General features: G+C 36.5%; 1 pseudogene across 1 annotated transcript; it reads left to right on the top strand.

The window, feature by feature from the left end:
- The first annotated feature begins 1,192 nt into the window (after nt 1–1,192).
- LOC310882334 (DNA repair endonuclease XPF-like) lies at nt 1,193–18,144 on the top strand (annotated as a pseudogene). The gene is made up of 10 exons (XR_014589240.1): nt 1,193–4,587; nt 5,137–5,317; nt 7,823–7,982; nt 8,135–8,189; nt 8,651–8,832; nt 9,170–9,298; nt 10,843–11,435; nt 12,160–12,252; nt 12,955–13,067; nt 14,145–18,144. The product of XR_014589240.1 is annotated as a DNA repair endonuclease XPF-like (transcript).
- Nucleotides 18,145–18,939: the final 795 nt, after the last annotated feature.

Below are 18,939 nucleotides of genomic sequence, written 5' to 3' on the forward strand. Positions count from 1 at the left end.
CAGCAATAGTGCTGGTCTATGCAAAGGTATCTTGACTTACATAGTAAGCACATGTTTGGGGAGTGCAGCTTTTAAAGCAGTTACTCAAGCCGCTCTGCCCACAAAGCGGCTGTGCTTTGGAAGGAACGCACGCGACTCCTTTCCCCACGGGGAATGATGGCAGTGATGGGCTGAGGCACTGTGTGGCTCCGGAGCTGCTTCCTGGTGCCTAAACACATGCTTGCCAGGACTCTGCGTCAGCAAGACCTTAGCTTTGTTCCTCCACAAGGTATTTTGACATCTCTTCAGCAACATAGCAATCTAATAAAATATTTGGTTTGTGAGTGAGAGTAATTTTTATGTTCTAATCCCTGCATTTCATAGCTATTCCGTTGGAATCAGAAGGACGGATACTCATTGAACTGCACGTTCCAACTATTTGTGATACATATCTGCAATTCAGACAAACATTTTTTAAGTAATAACATTGCAAGATCATTTCTTTTCACAAATAACAACTTCTTGTAGCACTCAGATAATGTTTTTCCAACATTTTTTCACTTAGGGCTCAGGAAACATAAAATCTTCAACTAAAATGGCAAAGCCAGATTCGCATTGCCACTGCTGTACCACAAATCTACGCTGGCCACAGCTGTGCAAACACTTCTGCACCTGTGATACCCTCTACATCCAGCCACAATGAAACGCTCCCCACTGAATCACCAACTGTTTCTTTTGCTAGTACCAAAGTAGTTAATCAGTGAAAGTACTTCTATGAACTGAGCAGCTAAACACTTCCGAGTGAATACGATCACCTCCCTTAGAAACATACGACAGATGTGCATCTAACACATTAATACCCTAGATCTATCTGTCACTGATATATAATCCTACAATAAGGAAACCTCAACATATTTCATGACTTTTATATACAGAAACTATTTAAGTGGAATATTCTACATGGTCACTATTTATCTAAGATGCACGTGTGGAGAAAAAAATCAAAATTAAGACGGTTCAGGGTGCTTATTACAAACTGCATATATCTTTAAAGCTTTTAATTTAGCTTTGCAATCATGGATTTAAAAAAAAAAACAACAAACAAACCACTGGAAATCATTAACAGCTGCTTAAGTTTAATTCTGAGTTTACTTAAGACAAAGTAAAGAGAACACAGTTGCTGTTCTTGTATGGCAATTATACTTAAGAGGGGAATTAAGGGGAAGGAGTTGGTAATTCCAGGGTCTCGGTCCGCGCAAAGCCAACCTGGGATTACAACCTAACTTTCCTTACTAATGTTCCCTAACCATCAGACCATACACAGATCAGTTCTTTAACTGGTGGTCATTTTTAAGCCAGCAAAAGCAGCGTGTCACATTTAGTTTTTACAATAGCTTCATTTAAAAAAAAAAAAAAAAGATTTTCTTTTACGGGGTAAAGTTTTTGTTTGTTTGTTTGCTTTTTAATCTGTAAAGAATGTTCTGTATGTAGACTGCTGGAGAAAATTCTATTTCAGTCCATCACAAATTATAGAAAGTGCCCGCCCTAGAAGTAAATGTTCCAAGAACATGAAGAGATGTGGCTATAAGATGGTTTATAATAAATCTCCAAAATACTGTTGTTTTTTTTTTCAATTTTGAATGTAATTTTATATGTACAGATAAACATCAGTATTTCTATTTTTATTCTTTTCCTCAGAAAATAAATTTGTTCATATTTTTAAAAAACTAAATATATTGGTAACCTGGATAATAAAACCATTCATTGATTTAGAGAATTTTGCTTCACAGTCTTATCTTTATAATTATAAACTCCAGCAGATCCTTGTTCTTACTAAAACGTGAAGAACAACAAAGATATATTCCATGAGGTAATGATGCAAGGTAACAAACACCAGGACTAGGGCTGTTAATCTCTTAAAATTCATCAGCTAGTGAGTTTAGGGGATAGTTGATAAACCTAACCAGAGATAATGCATCAAACTGTATGTAGGATTTTAGATAAATAAATATAGTAGATTTTATTTATGATGAAGTTGCTTCTGTGGGAAATTGTGAAATGCAAGAATTTTTAGGCCATTTCAAAGAAATTGGCTATAGTCTTGCTAGTTGGATAGCACAACTGAGGCTTAAAACACCCCTTAAACCAGTTAGAGATTTTTCTCAGTAGATAATGGGGTCAATCAGGCTAAAATCCAAACTACAGACCAGGCCAAATATACACTGAAAAATCCACAAAATGGGAAATCTCACCACGCTTTCATGGCTGAAAATACTGAACTTTTCTTAAACACGACAACAGGATGGAAGACAAAATGTCAATGTTTTAAAAAGAACAGAAAGTAAGCTTTACAGAAGTTATCTAAATACTGGTTTTCTTCTCACAGGGAGTTCTCCTCAGCTCTTTACATTATAAGTAACAAAGGTTCGTTAACATAATGCACAAGAACTGTCAGTAGTTTTCAGACAAGGCTGTTGTCGTTACACAGATGAATAGATTAATGACTTAGTCATGGCTTCTTGCATCGTTTTCTTGATTAATAATAACTTGTCAAAATTAAAATTTTAAAAACAATTGGTTGTCAAAAGCATATTGTACAAAGAAGATTCATATTAATATTTTTGATTATATTAATGACTGAAACAAGTAATAAGCCTATATCCAATGATTTGTTCTATTGCTCTACCATACAATTAATCTGCCTCTCATATAGCATTAATATGATGAAGTAAATAGGTCATTTGATGCATTGTTAAAATGTGCAAGTATATTTCATTCTTGTGAGGCTGGTAACAGGCTGTACCAACCATTTATCAGCTTGAAAGTAACCTATAGTTTGTTTTTATTTTTATAAATAAAATACAAAACATTTTATATGGCATGGACCTCCTACAGTTATTCATAATGTTTACTGTGTATATATAAGTTTTGTTTAAAATTAAAAATAAGCTGTCATTGTCGAATACAGAAATATATTGTTCTCCTAACCTGTTATTGCCAACTTAAAAGTTATACATCACTCCTAATTCTTAGCATTTTATTTATCCTGTACCCATACAACTTATTTCTTGTGTTTTCATGGAGACTTTTTTTAATATTACTCTGTTTCACGAAGGAAGGGAGGAAGGGAGGAGGGACTGCAAGACTTTTTAAGTGTAAGTTCTGCTCTCCCAATATAACCCTGACAAATGACAGCCCTCTACTGGTTAATGAATATATAAGGAGAAGTACATCTCATAACAATTGTACATTAGTACTATATTTAGCCGAAGTCAATACATATATATATATATACATACAGTATGAGGGGTAAGGGGGCGGGGGGAAGAGCTACTAAACTGCCTGAATTATTCCATTTTATTTTGACTGCTTAAAAATCACTATTTCTAATTCAGGTAAGAAACATTAGGTTAAGGAAATGGTTGGCTCCTAAATTCTACGGACATCTTTACAGAGTATTGTAATTCTTCAAAGTAGCAGCCTTATTGGACAACAGCTTTTCATACAATATCCAAAAATAGTAATAAATGTTAATAATAATCATCGTATTTTTGTGTAAATGTTTTGGCCAGTAAAATCATAGAACATCCTGAGTTGGAAGGGGCCCATGAGGATCACCAAGTGCACCTCCTGACTGAAGGCATGGAAATCACAAAAATGAAATATTGCCCAAGTAAAAATACTATTTTTCTGACTTTTTTACAGTCTAAAATAAGTGTAAATGTGAATATCAGAGAGCTGAGTACCAGCCAGCTAAAAATGAGAACCAAATTATGGCACTTGGCACAAGAGTTGACAATGTGACCCAATGTATAAAGAAAAAATTGTTTAGGTATCAACATACCTGAAATGGTACAACAAGTGTGTGAAAATAAAAAACTCAAGAATAGTCCCAATATTTTATTAATTTATGTCCATTTTTAAACATTTTTTCTGCTTTGCCCCGAATGTTTGCCTATTAAAATGCAAATTACTTCTAAAATAATTTGAAAACATCCTATATTAAATGACCACATTCAACAGCTAAATTTGCTAGCATGCGGCCCAACCAAAGCAGCACCCATCTGCCCTGTGGCAGGCCCAGAAAACGTCCAGGTTTATCGTTTTATTTTATATTTATGCCTTGGCAGCCATTCTGGGAGCAGGCCTGGGGCTCCTCTCAGCGGGACACTGCCTGCTGAGGTGCTTCTGCCTCATGGCGGAGCGCAGGCTCGGTTCGGCCAGCTTCATTGGTTAAAAAATGCCCCTAGTCAGTGACTAAAAATGAGCCATTTGTAATTTAAAAAAATGACCTCCGTACCTGACCCCCGCCCTCAGAAGACCCTCAACCACCAGGGGAGGCAGCGCCTCCAGCCGCCTGAGGGCGCCGCTTCCGCAGCCGCGGCGAGGCTGGGGCGGGCCGGGCGCAGGCGCTGCTGTGGCGGGCTGGGGCCGGCGGCTATGGTGGCGCTGCGGGAGGGCGGGAAGCAGATTTTGTCGGACCTCTTCCACCAGGACGGGCTGGTGGTGTGCGCCTGTGGGCTCGGCATCGACCGCCTGCTGCTGCGCTTCCTCCGCCTCTACAGCGAGCCCGCCAGCCTGGTGCTGAACACGAGCCCCGCCGAGGAGGTGAGGGGAGGAGGAGGAGGAGGAGGGAGGAGGAGGAAGGAGGGATGAAGGCAGCTGCCCGGGCCCGAGCAGAGGCTGCCCGCCGGCTGCTGCCGCCTTGTAGATGGGATTTGGCGGCTGGGGGCTCTCCCGCGGCGGTTTGGCGGGCCGCGACGGGCCCAGGTCGCTTCTCGGGCCGTAAGTTAGTGTTGCCTGCTCCCTGAAAAAAAGGGCCGTTAACATACTGTGAAAAACGCAAGGTAAAATTTTCAGGGTAGCTAAGATCCATCGAGTGGCAGTGGCTTGTACTTGAATATTGTCTAACTGATATTGAAGAAACTTTTGTTTCTAAGTCACCTGAAAGGGTTTCAAACTTAATGAAGGATGTCTAATAATAAAACATCACCATAATTCTGACTTCGTTATCTAGTATCTTACACTGTCATGTTTTGATGTGGTTGTGGACAGATTTGCAAAACTAATGAAATAGGCCTAATTGCAATTCTTTTTGTATCCATTTCATCAGTTGTCAGAATGAAGTCTGTTGTGTTTTTACTGCATTTGTTTTAGGAGTATTTTATTGATCAACTGAGGTCAGACGGAGTTGTTCATCTTCCTCGACGTGTTACCAATAAGGTTGCAAGTAACACTCGCTATGAATTTTACACGCAAGGAGGAGTTCTCTTTGCAACAAGTCGAATCCTCGTGGTAGATTTCCTTCCCGACAAGATTCTTGCAAACCTCATTACTGGTAAGAGCTTAATGAAGTCAAGCTATGACTGAAAATACATAAAGCTTAATTCTGTGGAAAGAGTTCTACTGACTGATGTTAAGGTTGAAGAATTATTTATTTTTTTACAAAGACTGAGATAAAGGAACAAATATGTAGTTCTTACCTTTTTTTTTTTTAATGGTCATCTTTGCTCGAAACTTGTTTGCTTTATTTAATCACACAATTTGAAAAAATCCACATTCTTTTTAGGTAGTGGATAATGTCCCTGTATGGCTTTCTGATATCAATAATAAACTGGAAAACAATCAGCAGTTAAACTATGCCACGACATAAGAAACATGGAAATTCAGAGTGGCTGCGTTGCTTTCCAAGGAAAATAATTGATTATACTTGAGAAAATAACGTCCAGAATACTCTCAGTAAATGGCCTGTGATTGAAACTGATTTTAGATTGCATATTTATCAACCATGCATACTTGCTGGTTTTTGCATTAATGAATTAGTCCTGATGATTTTTCCCATCAAATAAAATAACAATGTCTTACTAATCTTCTTGTAACATCTCGGATGCTATCTAAATAGCAATATTATGAAATAATGTTGTTAAAACTTCGCAAGGATTTTTGGGCATAGCTTGTGACTTTATTTGTTGTTGTATAGAAGTTACGCATGAAAGATATTCCAGTTGTCTTGTTCTCTAATGTTCTGGTCCCTCTCTTCTCCTGATCTCAGTTGTTTTTATGTTCTTGTCTAAGAACATAAACATAGCGGTTAAGCTGGAAACCCTCTTACAGCCTGGAGAGCTAGTAAAACAGATGCCTGAGAGTATAGGAATATTTTACTGGTATATAATATTAACATCTTTATAATGTTTAAATGCAACAGAATACTAAATGTGTAGAAGAATGTAAGTTTTTGCTTCACAAGCTATATCTCCTTCCTTTTAGTCAACCTTTAAAACCTCAAATCTGTGAAACATATTGAACAGCTTCATGCTAAGGCAAAAGGACACTAGACTTGTCAATTCTGTTTTTTTCCAACTGAAAAAAAAAAAAGGTAAACAGTTTCTGGGCACTTCCTTTAATTTCTGTTCTTCCCTTCGGCTCTTTCCTGTTTGCCTTTCCCCCTTATCCCAAAGAAAAATACAAAACAAAATAAAACACATCTTTGGGTTTTGTGTGGATGAAGGGAATAAATGCAGTAAAGATTTTTTTAAAAATTACTGACCTGAAATGACACAGAGTTGTTATACTCATAGTAATGCCACTGGAGGTCAGTGTGACACCAGTTTTTACAAACCTGGTGCTTCATTTAAAGCTTGGGTAACACGTGTTTCTATTGGAAACGTACTACCTGGGTGTGAAATTGTACGACAAAACCAACAAAAGCTTGTAATAGTGTTTCTTGAGGAACTAACATAGAAAAAATACGGTACAGCGTTGGTAAGTGTTAGAAATATTGTTTATAAAATCACTGAAGAATCACGTGAGAATGAGCAGCTCATGAACTCGTAAATTCAGCTGAATGAATTCCTTATTTGTATTCTGCTCCCTATTTGTATTCGTTCCCTATTTGTATTCTAAAACTAATTTCATTCAATTTGTGACAGAAGAAATGGTCTTAAAGACCTAAATTTCTCTAAGTATTTTTGAAAATAGACTCAAATTAAATCTTTAAGAGGCTTAACCTTATGGTATAGCTGTGCTTTTAGCCAGTAGAAATCACAGCAGAAAGTGATAATCTAAATAGCTTAAGAAAAACATCATTTATTGAAGAGATAATTTAAACCATGAAGTAACAGGAACACAGTCTCACAGTTCCACTGTTCGTGGAAGTATTTTTTTCCGATTGTGGTGAAACTCTATGGTTATTTATTTCTTTGTGTCAGATTGTGTTGTGTTTTGTTTATTTTTTTTTTTAATTTTCCTTTTCATGTATGTGATATGAATATTTCTTGATGTCTGGTGGAAACCAAGCTGCTATGTCTGTGGCATGCATTAAGTCTTCCAGGAGCAGAGCCTGAAATGAGACTGGGCAATTCAGCTGATAACCCATTCAGTGCTCTTGCCTTGGGCAGGAGGTCTGCCTATTTTTTTTTTTCTGTCCAGTCTAGAATGTACATCTTGTGTACTCACACTCTTTGTTATAAACTCTACCTTTTGGTATTACAAAGATGCAGAAATGAACAACACAAAGCTCTCTGAATTTTCCTTCTTGCCTTCTGAACCATGAAAAGACCTGGGGGTGCAGCACAAAGTAAGGAAAATTCTCATTGAATTGCAGAGTTCTTCAGACATAGTGTTCTTCTCCGTGCCTCATTTTGTTTGTAAAATCAGCTGGCACCTTTGTAACTGTGTGGTCAGATTGGCTTATAGAGGCTGTGTTGGAACAAGGACCTGCTGCTTAGCCAAAGCTGGGGATGTTAAATTATCTGCCAGCAGATCCATATGACTTCAAGGGATTTGTGAGCCCATTACAGTTTCTTCCTTATGAGATTGTTGTTGTTGTTGTTCTTCCTTTGAGGTTTGTTACTTGTAATAATGATGTGGAATCTGGTGCAGTATTTCTCCATGGATCAGTCACCAGAGCTACGGGCTCACATGCCTAGAATGAGAACAGTCATAATCATGAAATCATCAGATGGTTTTATGAGGCCATTCATAAGACTGCAGTCCTTGCATCTGTAGAAGTGGATTCATCTTGCATTTAGCTTACTTTACATTTAAATAGTTTGTAACTTTAGTTTATATGAACTTCTTTATAATTACGGTATCAGCCATATTTCAGCCATCATAGCGAAACACTTATTAACTGATATTTACTGTTGATGTGAAGCCTTCTGTACTTTAAAAAATCTGGAGGCTTTTATTCCTCTGGCTTTCTACATTGTGTATCTGTATCATACTCATCTTAATTTGAAAATTAAATGACATTTTAATGTTTTCTACTTTAGCTAAATAAAGGATGCTAAACACTAGAGGCACAGGCCAGTAGCTGTAAAATAAGATTTTTCCTTTTTTTTTTTTTAACTGATATTTATATTACGTTTTTTTTTTCTTCATATAGAAAGGAAAATATGTACTGAAAGCATTAAATTATATATAGCTGCTAATCGTTGAATTGCATGTATTTGTTGAATTTATGAATTTACATAATGGCATCTATATTGTAACTTTGCAAAAAATGGTTACTCGTCAAAATAAATGTCTCACCATCACATCTTCACTTGGCTATTTGTTATTGGGATAAAAAGTGGCAAGTGGCATCTCCTGCAAATGAAAAAAGGGCATTTATATCTTGATTAGTATAGTAGAAATCTAACATCCTGAGTTTTCCAATTTATATTTCTAGACAATACGTCACTACTTAGATCCTCTCTGGCATCAGCTTGGAACTAAGACAAAAATCTTTGGTCCAGGATTTGAAACTACTGCGTACTTTGCTACAGTATCTAACTCAGAATGATTGTGTCACTTTCCTCAATCTTCTGGAGTCACTGAAAGCAAGTGAAAAAGCTTTTGGCAAGAATTCAGGTAAACACAGTAACCATACAAGTTAATGCATGAAACAGAGAAATGATATTTTTAATTAACATTCCTAAACACATGAAGGTATCTAATTAGGTTTTATATAACCAGCCATACGGACGTAGGTTTTTATTGACAGATAATGCTTTCATCTTCCCACTTAACTGCTGTTACTTAACAGCGTGAGATTTGCATCACATTTCTGTCTCTTATTAAGCTAGTAATTACATAGTAAGCAGGTAGCACAGGTAATCCAGATGTGAGATGTGAGGCTATTATTGGAAATGTCTGAAGCATGTACACTTCAAATGTCAAACAATTAATGTTTTCTTTTTCTCTTTAGGTTGGATGTTTCTTGACTCCAGTACTTCAATGTTTGTAAATTCTCGAGCGAGAATTTATCACATTGCACATGAGAAACTGAATCAGAAAGGCAAAGTCTCTGGAAACAATAATGTAAAGAAGGAAAATGGTACTGATCGCTCCTAATTTTAAGTTAGAGAGTGTAACATGATTTCAAACACTCTGTGTATTATTGTGCTGTGGTTTGTTACAGGATCTTACACAACTCTAGACCTCAATCTGGTAGCTGGGATATATTGAGACATAATCTTTGTTTAAAAAGCATATAATAAACAACATAAAACAGTCACAAAAAAGTAAGGTGTTCTTCTCAGCTTACTCAGCTGATCATTGGGAGAGCTTTTAAGGATTGTTCTTCAATTAAATAGATTTCAGCTTGATCTTTTGCATTTTATATGGGATAAGGGATAAGAAGCTGCCATTACTTTAAATATATATATATTTCATTCAGGAGTTTCAGAATTGAAGAACAAGTCAATTGAGAGAAGTAGCTCTAATTCTTTAGAATTCTTTACTGTGATTATACTGAAGAGCTGGTTTTAAACAATAATTTATGGACTTAAAACAAAGTGTTTCATGTATTCTCACTGGTAGGATAGATAGTTATAAGACAATTATCTATTCAGTTTATCCCAGTGCAAATCAAAAGATCTCATCTGCTGTGGTCTTTGTTCTAAATAACGAGGCAACTTGTACACGTTCCAGCCTTCTACAGCAATTAAAGTAATGCAGAAATAGAACTGCTTCATAGCTTTACAAGCTGTACTGGTCTGTTACGCAGTCTTCCCTGAACTGTTAAGACAACCATGGCCCTCGCTTGGATTGTGGAGGGGCATGGAGCTGCAGGGGGCTAGAACTATAGTAATTAAGGTACTGCTTGGTTCAGGTTCAAAAAAACAGAGGTTCCATCTTTTGCCCATACCATCTCATACATTTTCTTGGGCACCTAAAAATCACTTTTCCAGGAGGTGCAGCTTCTTGGGTAGAGAGTAGAAGGTGAGTGTGTTTCTAACTAACTGCGTTGCTGCCTTTCCTATTTTAGGACTTTTCATCCCCTTAAATTTCACCAAGTTTTATTTTAGGAAATAGTAAGGGTAAAAAAGTGCTCTTTTCTCCCACCCACAGTGTTCTGACTATGGATAAGAACTGGCTCTCTAACCTAGGTTGTAGGAGTTTATCTGAATCAGCTTGCAGAGAATTGTTATTCAAGGCCCACAAACATCAATAATACTGTGTGAAACCTGTATTTTTTGGACTCCCTAACACAGCTGACAAAGGCTGAAAACTAGAACAGTCTCAGTTAAGTTCTGTCTTATCCCACATTTAAGAAAAAATAAAAAGAAAGCATCTGAGTATGTTTCAGCCCATGCTATATCTGCTTCATTTCGAATGGTCAAAAGAAAAACCTTAGATGGTGTAAGAATAAGGAACGCTGAACTTTCGTTAATCTTCTCTAATCTTGGTTTGATACAAAATATGATGCAATTTAGACTCCCTGCAAGTCCAGAACAACTGTGACCACCAAGTGTAAAAGGCATTTGGCAGGCACACTTCTAGGATCATTAAAAACAATTTGCTCAAGATGTCTGGTAGCTGGATTAAAAGAAGTACATCATAACAGATTATAAACATGATACTGTTTCTTGGCTGCAGGGCAAGTGCTTATTTGTGCCAGTGATGACCGAACTTGTGCACAGCTCAGGGAGTATATTACTGATGGAGCAGAAGCCTTTTTAACAAGACTGTATAATAAAACCTTTGGAAAGGATGAGAAAGCTGGAGAAGTGTGGATTAAGGACAGAAAAGCTGTCAAGTCCAAAGGAAATGCCAGACCAGACACAGGGCCTCAAGCCAAAAAAGCCAAACTCGCAACTTCTTCAAAACAAAATAAACACAAGAAGCAGCAAGACTGGACTATAATCCAAATGATAGGGAAAACTGAGGAGGAAAACAAAGAGGAGTTGGATGTGGAAGATAACAAAGAGTTAAACAGTAGCCAAGAAGGCAGTATCGATGAGACCATTCATGAAGATTTCACCTGTGAACTTACCTTCAGATTCTTACTACGGTATTTTCAAAAACCCACTCATAATTATTCATCCGTTGCAGGGTTGCAGTGATCCCTATGCTCTGACCAGGGTACTGCATGAGGTAGAACCAAGATACGTCACGTTGTATGATGCAGAGCTAACTTTTGTGTGGCAGCTGAAAATCTACAAGGCAAGCAGACCTGGAAAGCCTCTGAGGCAAGTGAACTTGGTGATAATCAAGACTGTTCTTGCTCTAATTTTAGTCTTAAAAGAAATAAAAATCTATTGTGCACTTCTGGCAGTCAAGGCACAAAATGCATCTAGTGATTTTCTTAAGCTACCTTTTAATTCCTGTTTAGCCTTCTTTTTAATTTTAAACAAAACTGTGTCGAATGTAGTCGGCAAGATAAATTTTAATTCCTACTAGGTATTTAGTCCCTTAATAACAGAAACACCTGTAATAAAATGTCCATTCTATAAAAGGCAGTTTGTTCTATGTAGAAGATAAGATATCCTCGTGCAAATATATGATTTGAAGTCTTACATGTTTTGTTTTTTGTTTTTTTGTGTGTTTTTTTTCCTACATCAGGACAATTGCAGATCGTAGTTTGTTATAAATAGTCTTCTGGGAAGATTTTTAAAATACTAAGAAAGTAACTTCTCCGTTATATTTGCTTTGTGTCTGACTAAAATCTGAGTCCACCCTGGTTGAATCCCAAAATTTCAGTAAGCCTATATCTTTTTAAGAAAAGAGGGAAAAATGGATATAAGATTTTTTGTTGCTGATTCTGCAGTATCTTTGCAGTAAAAAGATGATGTTTTCAGCTTACCTTTTCAGCTTTTCAGGCACTTACTGCTACTAATCTTAAATACCGTTTTTTGGTGTTTTTTTTTTAATTTACTAAATAGTTTTGTTTTTTTTCCCCCTCTAAACATACAGGGTGTATTTCCTCATATATGGAAGCTCAACAGAAGAACAGCGCTAACTGACAGCTCTGAGAAAAGAGAAGGAAGCCTTTGAAAAACTCATTTGGTAACAAAATTAACCTTCTGTTATTAATTTCTTACATAATTCCCTTAAGTGCTCACATTTAAAATGGTGAAGTTCTTAACTGTGCAAAGGCTTTAAGTAAACTCCAAATTCAATTGCTTCTTAGATCTTTGAAAAGAATTTTCCTATCAATGGAAAAAACAAAACCTTCCTTTTCAGAGTACCTGATATTTTGGCATTTTAGTATGAAAGTTCAAAGACTACCCAGCATAACTAGTATTTTTACTTAATTGTTTAAGATTCTCCTTTTGAGAAACTTCTGAAAATGTGTTTCTGTCTGCAGGTAACCTATGTTGTAAGGTATTTCTAAGGCTTTCATGACTTAAGTAGTTTTCAGGACTAAACCAATTATTTTCTTAGACTGCATGAGATAATGTCTTCTCACCGGGTTATACTCCTTGTATTAGTCATTAGTTCTTTTGTTTTATGTGCTCTATGAAATTCAAAAAATATAGAGAGATGCTCAGAAGTACTACAAATAAAATGTTTAAATGTTTAAAATAAATGTTTAGAATCTAGCCCAAACAATCTGGAAATCCTAATGAATTGCATTTCTAGTTGGGTTTACAATTAGTATTCAACCACATGTAATTTTACATCTCAGTGGACAGTACATAAGTGTTACGAAGTATTTGTCTTATATAATTGCAATTTTTCAGTGATTCTTTGTTTGTGGTTCCTTAGGGAAAGGGCCACTATGGTTGTTACTGAAGAAAGAGAAGGAAGAGATGAAACAAACTTAGACCTTCTGAGAGATGCTAAACCTGCCTCTGTTTCCACTGACATACGCAGAGCAGGTGAGTGGTTTCTGAAGCTGGGCTCACAGCTCTGAGCTGTGAAAAAGGCTTGTAACCTATTTTGTTTAAATCCTGTCCAAAGCATCTGGGTGGTAGAGGCAAGTGGATTCTGCAATCCTGATGGAAAAGAAGCATTATCTACCTTAGTGCATCTCTCACTGTCATTCTGAAATATCAGTGAAGTATGTTTTTATTTGAAAAGAAATTATAGATTAAGGAAGTATTTTACCAGATACCATTTGGATTGTTTCTGAGCAGCCTGTTGCCTGTAGTGAGGTGGAAAGAAACTAAAACATTAAAACTGAAGTCTAGAGATAGTCAAGTGATGTATTTTGTTCTTGAACTAGTCAATGTTTGGAACTTCTTGTGATCTTGGTGAAACAGATTGCCTGAATGAACTACTCCAGATCATGTTTTTCACTTTCTTTCCAATAAAGCATCTTTCTTTTTCTTTTGTTGCATTTCTAACCGTATTTTTGTTCCCTTCCTCTGATGTGTACTCTGTCTTCATCTTTACAGCTCTGCCTCTATTTTTCTTAGCTGTCATTTTTTGAAATCTTGCTCTTCTTTACCATATGCTCTCTAATCTTTGCTGTGATGTCTTTAGTCACCTCAATGCTGCGATCTTTTCATATGTCCTTTTACGGATAGATCTATAGAAGTTAAAATATATCTTCTACAATGAAATGCCATATTTCTGTGGGAAACAGCTGGAAATAAAAAGCAGCAACTTCATTATCTGATTTTGCAGGAAACATTTTAGACTTTTTTTTCACACGTTTAAGTAACTTTCCTCTACAGTTTAATATATCTCATTGTCACTACACAGCGTATAGAAGGTAACATGATAGTTCTATTAAACTGCAGAGCATACTCCATAAACTATAGTATATAATGTGGCAACTCATTTGTCTTTAAAGTTTAAAATTTAATAAAGTCTCGATTTATTATACTGCTAAATATGAGGTATAATGTGAAAGGTGAAGTTCATCCATTATGGAAGAGTTGGCATCACATAGGATAGCTAGAGTTGGAGGTCATGTGTTAATTTGTTTAACTCTTTATTTTGCTCTTCAGATGGGCAGGAACAGAAGAGTACTCAACAAACTATAATAGCCGACATGCAGGAATTTCGTAGTGAGATTCCATCACTGATTCATCGTCACGGTATTGACATTGAGCCTGTTACTTTGGAAGTTGGAGATTATATCTTAACTCCTGATGTCTGTGTAGAGCGGAAAAGTATCAGTGATCTTATTGGTTCATTAAACAATGGAAGACTGTATACACAATGCATTTTGATGTCCCGTTACTATAAGCCACCAATTCTTCTGATTGAATTTGATCCTAACAAACCTTTCTCCTTGATTCTGTGAGGTTCTCTACATCAGGAGATTTCCAGTAGTGACGTTACTTCTAAACTAACTCTTCTTACACTCCATTTCCCAGTTACGTATCCTGTGGTGTCCTTCTCCCCATGCTACTGCTGAACTGTTTGAAGAGTTAAAACAAAATCATCCACAACCTGATGCAGAAACAGCAATGGCTGTAACAGCAGATTCTGAAACTCTTACCGAGTCAGACAAGTATAACTCTCTTTGCAGATCAGTCTGCATATGACAACACAGGGAGATGATGCAACCCTAGCACTGTCAGGTAAGCCTGGTCATAAACAAAAGGCCAGACCAACCAAACAAATTCTTGACTGCAAAAGCAAAACCCCATTGATACAGAGGTTTAACTAGACAAGCAGGGCTTGGGCAACTTAGCACCACGTGCTGTGCATGCAAAAGCAGCAGTATGAAATGCAAGTAAATTCTTGACTTTACAGAAGATATTTTTCTTTTTTTTTACTGTTGCCTTTAGGGACATCTTGTTGTGAAGGTTGACTGCAACTCTGAGCTGGATTGTGTGGTACTTAGGTCACTGGTTTCTTACCTTAAGTTGCTCTGAGTGAGCATCTTTAAAGCTCAAGGCTGTAGCACATCATACACATACCAGTCTTACTACTTATTAAGAAAAGAACAAAAGGAAAATGACTAGGACAAGCTCTCAGATTTTTATTTTGCATTAATAGTTGGCTGTCATGAAAGAAAGCAAGCAGCAGCAGTTATTACAGGGGACAAAATAAAATTAAATATTCCCAAAAGAAAAATCAGAATTAAAAATCATCTGTGAGAATTACTGCTGATCTTTGCTCAACACTGCAGCTTATAGAGAAACAAGGAGGGGAGATTCAGACATTATCAGGAGATCTTTAAAACTGGCTTTTATTATTTGACATGGATACACACAGAACTGACAAAGACAAAAAAAAGTCTGTAAATAAAACCTTAATTCCGTATATAATTTATTTAATTTGGCTTCTGTTGCCTAGAATTGCTTGAATCCTCAAGAACAGCTGGCAGACACCAAGAGAAAAGAACATACTTAGGACAGCAGCAGAGAGGGGATTTATTAATTATTAAAATCTCTGTATTTTGTTTAGCTTCTGCTGCCATCTACAGTAGCCATCACCAATCTACACAAAGAACAGGTACAGCAGTAAGAGGAACAAAATAAACCTTCAGCACAAGAACAAGCTGGGCTAGAAAGGCATGATACTTTAACAGTCACTGGAAGATCTAATGAACCTCTTTGTAGACAGCATCTCTCTCTCAGTAAGAGTCTAAAAATTCATTCACACCTACTTCTCTGCTCTGTAAACGAGTTAACTCATCCACATAGCACATAGATAAAAGCACAAACTTCATCAATCTGTGTGAATCAATACAGCAGTGGAGCTGCCTATGAACTGATATAAGTTTTAATTTCTCTCTATAAGTGATTGGTATTATTTCTCTTTAGAAGATTTGTACGTGGGTACCAAATAGTTTGATTCAGTTTCTGATTTTTCTATGTGGTCATTTCATGAAAAGATGAACACCATATGGAATTTATTTTTAATCTTTTCCTGAAGAGCCTTGTGTAATCTAAATATTTTTCACTAGCTATCTCAGTAGAAATTTTTACAGTTCTGATAACACCAAGTAATGCTGCATTTCTTCCCAAACCTGTATGTCTAATAAAACTTGCTTGTGGTAGAAAGTAATCTGTCCAAGGCACACTGGTCATTTTTGCAGAATGAAACCGTAAAAAAACAAACAAAAATGTAGTATCTGTTTTAATGGTAAAATTACCTTGCAAACAAATCCTTAGAAAAGATGCTAGCTTATAGGCTGGCTTATGTTCACACCAGCAAATGCTGACTTCTAGTTCTTACACTCTTCTCAACAGTCCCAGTGTGATGTTTTCTTCAATGTTGTCAGCACTATATTAGAATCTGAAACAGCACGAACTCTGAACTCCCCTCAGTATATCAAGTCAAATCTATTTTATTTTTTAATTTTATTTTTTTCATCCTGTGATTTACATCTTTCCCTTTGGGAAATTTCTACTGCTCCAAATGACTGCAGATTTCTACTGCCTATTGTATTATGGCACCTTTTTTTTTTTTAACACTGAATACAGTTGATTATTTTGGTCCCCATTTGTAGCATCACTGAAGATTAACATACCGGAATAGTGAGAAATCAAGCTATATGCTTCATTAAGGGATGGGTTCTAATGCAGCCTTAGAGCAGGCATTCATAGACTGGGACCAAGCTCAAAGCCACAGTTGTCACAGTAGCAGAGGATACTGTTATTTTCTTGTCAGAGAACTGTCTAGTGAATATCTTTGCTGAAATCCTCTGTTCTCAGATAAACCTTAAAAATTTGTCATTATTCAAAAACTAATTCTCTTCACTTATAAAATCTTTGACAAAGATTCAGAAATCAAGGTTGTATCGTACATGTTCAGACATGATTCCTGAGGATCTAAGAAAGCTGGCTTAAGATTTTTCTATTAATAACTTTTCATAACTCCATTTTTAAGTCACTTTTAGTATTTAAGGTACTGTTAGAAGGATAAAGCCTCAAAATATTTGTTCATTTAAACTTCTGCCTTAATATTGTTGACTGAAAAAGTTGCAGAGTAGTACCTGGACTGTGAAACCTAATTTAAGCCATAACCAAATCATCTGAAGATTTAACTGATAATTGTGACAATTGGCCTTGGAAAACTGCTCCCAGTAAACACTTGTTACAATAAAACAATAATTCTAAGATGTTTGCACAACATAAAAGCAGAGTGGTCAAAGGAAATATATTAAAGCAACAGCTCATTTTTGAGTATTGCTGGTTTTTGAGCCCAAAACTGTATTAGGTCATAAAATGCCCCTGCTAGAAGATTTTGATATAGAGCACAGCAGCATATGCAGTCTTTTCCAGTGGAGGTATAAGTACACTAGAATGTATAGATTGACAATCTACCCTAGATGTTAGAAAACTCACTCAGGTTTTCAGTCTACATGAAACAAAGGACTGAATGAAATGATAACATTTACCTTAATACGCATCTGATTTAGCTTGTGTTTCCTAGCCATTTTTGCCTCAACAGAAGTTTTCTTAGTAATCTACACGCAGGCCACATATGGATCTTGATATATATCTACATGTGGATAAAGACATAGATTGTGTATATTACATAACACAATATGAAAATATATTCACTAAAAAAGAAACAAATATGAAAATACTTGAAACTATTCTCTCGTTGGTTTATGATGTAAACAAGATGTGAGCAACATTCTCCTTTTTGGACTGTGGCAACTTTGAAGATATGAGCTCCCTGTGACTTAAAAAAGCTGAGATATCTGTATTAGTCAACAGCAGCCTGTTCTATCATAATTCAGAGAACAGAAAGCGTGTCATTTTTATAAACCAAAAGTACTTTACTAGCATACAGTGCTAATTCACTGAACCAGAAAGTTTTCACACCAGTGCTAAAGCTCAGAAATATTTGAAATATTTGAAACACATTCATTTTCAAAGATGTCAGGAACACATGAAAGATGAGGAAGTTTACTAATTTACATTGGATGCATTTGTTAATGAATAGTGCTTTTCCTCCATGCCTGAGAACGGGAAAACCTGTGATTAAAGGAATGCTAATTTCATTCTTTAATAAATAAATATGATTTATTTTCTAAGAAAATGTGGACTAAACATGTTTTGACCGACACCTGTAGTAACAAGGTATCAAAAAGGAGATCATTTTTTAAAGAAAAAGAAAAATAAAACCTTTTGAAATGCAAACAGCAGGAGGGAGGAAGGGGTTTTATAGGAAAGTTTTCTAATACTCACTTTCATCAGAGCTAAAAGCTTTTGATAGAGTTTGCCCCCCCCCCCCCCCCCCCAGTCATCTGTACAGTCAGGTTTTTATTTAATTCAGATGGCCTTTTGTAGAACATAAAAATCTTCCATTTGAACATTGTCTTTCCCTTGGCCTCTGAAGAAATCAGACTTGCAAGAACAAAGGTTGCTGCAGCAGCCTTGGAGCCAGCAGGCTCTTTGGGTTTCTAAGCAGCTCTCAGAGTATCCTCTGGATGAAGAGCCTGCCTTTGCTCCAGGCAAGGTGGAGCACAATGGGTCTTGGAAGACAGGAAAACCTTGGGATTCATGTGCCCACGCCAAATCAGATCTGAAAACAAAACATCCTCTTCAGCACATCCCAGCACAGCAGCTTTAAAAATATTCAAAGAAAGATAAATTAGACAACAAATCTCCTTTCTGCCAGTCCAGAGGTACGCAGTCCTTCACCAGTTGTTTGTGCAAGGTGTGAGACTACAGGCATGCCTTACTATTACTGGGGAGCTGTTGCTAGGAAGCATTAGGATTTATCCACTTTGGGGGCTGAGTAGAAAAACGAGCATTTACAGCTATATAAACTACATGAAGATATCCAATTAATCCCATTTCCTCCTTATTTTGTTTAATATATGTAATTGCT

This window comes from Anser anser (genome assembly GCF_964211835.1).
Source record: "Anser anser genome assembly, chromosome: 15".
NCBI classification, from domain to species: domain Eukaryota; kingdom Metazoa; phylum Chordata; class Aves; order Anseriformes; family Anatidae; genus Anser; species Anser anser.